The following is a 3,016-nucleotide window of genomic DNA, read 5'->3' on the forward strand; positions in this document are numbered from 1 at the left end:
GGAAGCAAGGGCCTGCTTCCCGCGGAGCAGAGGGGCTCTCCCCGGCGGGTGGGTGTGCCTTTCAGATCCACCGAAAGCCACCAGGACTCTAACTTACCTCCTGCAGAGGGCCTAGGCAGACTGGCAGCACTGGCTAAGCCCTTCGCAGGAGGAAGAGGAGACCACAGCCCCACAGTGGAGCTCTGGCGAGGGGCCCCCCATGGTCGGCATAACGCAGGGGTCCACTTAGCCTTCCTCTGCAGGCACTGGGCCCCCAGGTTGCAGGGAGACCCGTACCCATTCACACAAGGAACAAGGGAGGCATGTAGGCCAGCCTCTCAGGCAGGCTGATCCTTAAATACAGATGATGGTGACGTCCAAAGAGGCTGTTACTCAGTCCTGCAGCCAAAGCTGGGGATCCTCCGCTCCTGCGCCAGGAAGCCCAACGGCCCTCCCAGCCCTTCTGCCTCAGGCCTAAGGCTGGTCCCAGGTGGGGCAGTGCACCAAACTCAGAGAACCTGAAGCTCATTTCTGCAACACCCCCACTTTACAGATGGAGAAATAGAGGCTCTCAGAGGTCAGGATTTGCCCAGGTCACAGAGGCAAGAGGACCAGGTGACAACACCAGGGCTCCCCTTGGAAGAAATCTCAGCGCAGGAATTGAAGTGGTGACAGTCACAGTGCCTCCTGGGCCTGGGGGCTGACATCAGGAAGCACCTGCTACAGGTAACTTGGGACCCTCAAGTCCCCAAGGCAAGGACAGTGGGGGGTGAGCTCCGGGCACACGCACAGGCCTGTGGCTGCCACTTCACACACAAGGCACACGCTTCTGAAAAAGCATAGGTGACAAAGCAGCCTTTGCCACCTCCACAGACCCTCGTGAGCCCATAAGCCAGGGGACAAACCCATGAAGCTCTCAGAAGGATCCTGGACACGATGACCTGCAACCGCCATGAGCGTTCCTCATCCCACCCCCCACACAGGACACGGCTATGACGGCCACAGCTCCCCCATGGTAGTTAGGGTCCCAGGCTGAAGTCCGCTCTCCCCACTGGCAGTTGAGCTGAGCCTCCATGTCCCTATCTATAAAGTGGGGCTCCTGCAGGGCCTCGTGGTACAAGCCTGTACTCTAGCACTGTGGGAGGCTGAGGCAGGAAGATCACACATCCGAGCTCAGCCTAGGCAATTTAGCAGATTAGCAAGACCCTAATTCAAAATAAAAAGTAAGCTGGGGATGTAACTCTGTGGGAAGGCCAGGGTTCAAGAAAAAAAAAGGAAGAAACAAAGAAGAGGGTAAGGGCCGGGGAGACAGCTTGATAGTCTAAGCACCTGCCTGCAAGTGCAAGGACCTGGGTTCGATCCCCGGTACCGCATGCCGTGCAAGCCCTGCACTGTGCTTGCCACTGAAGCTGGGCGTGGTGGCGCACACCTGTAATCCCAGCACTGGGGAGGCTGAGACAGGAGGATCACTATGAGTTTGAGCTGCTGCGGAGCACGACCCTATACCAAATAGGAAATAAATAAGACCAAAACAAGAGGGGTAGAACTTGGAAAGTGGTAGGGGTCCTGTCACCTGCCTCCCAGAGGTCTCTGCAGGATGTCTAAGCCTGGCCACAAAGCCCTGAGCAAGTGGGGCCAGCACTACAATGGCCATTTCGCACCCGTAACCACCCAAATGGGAAACAGTATACAGGATCCAACATTGAGACTCCACACCCAGGAGCCCAAGGGACTCTGGGAGCCCTGGACTTTGAGTCGTCGGATCTGTTGGCAGTGACCTGGAACGGTGGGATCCATCTGCAGGCTGGGCCAGGCCTGACCTCCCCCAGCCGTGGGCTTCACCTCTGTAAAGTGGGTGCTGCGCCTACCTGCCCTGGCAACCTGGGGGTCCTGGGGGCGAAGGTACCACAAGCAGGGAGGGCTGCTCCTCTGTTTGCTGCTGTCTCGAAGGTTTCGGGAGCTGCTCACAGCCTGGAAGCTCTGAAGTTGGAGCTGGCACCCAGCGAATGGGGTAGTGACACCTGGAACAGGACCTCTCTCCTAAGTGTGGCCCAAACCTTCCCCACCAGTGTCGGGCAAAAGAGGCACTGGTGAAGAGGAGCCCACAAAACCCAAGGCAAGTGGGGGTGCGGTGGTGCATGCTTAGAACCCCGACACTCAGGAAGCTGAGGCAGGAGGATCCAAAGTTCAAGGCCAGCCTGCTGTAAGTAGTGAGACTGTCTCAAAAATAAATAAAGATGGTCTGGCAGGTGCAGAAGCCCAGCCACTCCTGTGTCCCAGTTGCATTAAAGGAAAAGGGCCGAAGGAACGCACTGAGTAAAACTTTAACCGTTCTCGCAGGCAGCAGGTGGCAGGAGGATTTCCCCTTTCCCTTCTGAATTCCCCATATCCTCCACAGTGAGCATGGGGAGGAGAAAAGAAAATAAACTCGCACTCTGGTCCATCTCATTGTTTTGTTTGCAGCAGTGGGGCCACAACCCTGCATTTTAAAAGAAAGAACAGACAGCAGAGGCTCAGGCCACGCTCCCCTTCCCAGGAGCTGCTGCTGCCCTGGCTTCAGACGGGAAACTGAGTGGAGGAAGGGAAGGGAATGGGGGTGGGGGGACGGGGCTCAGCTCAACTCCCGCTCAGCCCTCAGCAGTGGGGAATCCCTTCCTCCAACGCTGTGGAGTCCCGCGTGCTAGCACCACCCACCAGGCGACCAGCGACACGCTGCCCAGATGACACGTGTTCTGGGTGCACAGCGGCCAGTCTACAGTCGCTGACCACGCTGACCTCACACAGTAAGACTGTATTTTCTTCTCCCAGAAGGCAGTGCAGAGTGGGGAGGAGGGAGCCGCTCCGTGGGTGACACTCAGACAACAGGAAGGGGCAGTAGGGAGCCAGGGACTTCCATCCGTGCAGCACGTGCGGGTACTAGCTCAGCTCTGTGCCCAGGATGCAGCCCCCGGAAGCCCAGCACTGGCACCTCCCATCCCCCCAGCGTACCCCCCACCCCCAGGCATCCCCCACCCCCAAGCATCTCCCACGCCCACAC

General features: G+C 58.2%; 1 protein-coding gene across 5 annotated transcripts in view; it reads right to left on the bottom strand.

The window, feature by feature from the left end:
- Window positions 1-3,016, bottom strand: part of Arhgef10l (Rho guanine nucleotide exchange factor 10 like) — a 136,753-nt gene that overhangs the window by 86,660 nt on the left and 47,077 nt on the right. The gene's annotated exons all lie outside the window — the stretch shown is intronic.

This window comes from Octodon degus, unplaced genomic scaffold (genome assembly GCF_000260255.1).
Source record: "Octodon degus isolate 3935 unplaced genomic scaffold, OctDeg1.0 scaffold00092, whole genome shotgun sequence".
NCBI lineage: Eukaryota > Metazoa > Chordata > Mammalia > Rodentia > Octodontidae > Octodon > Octodon degus.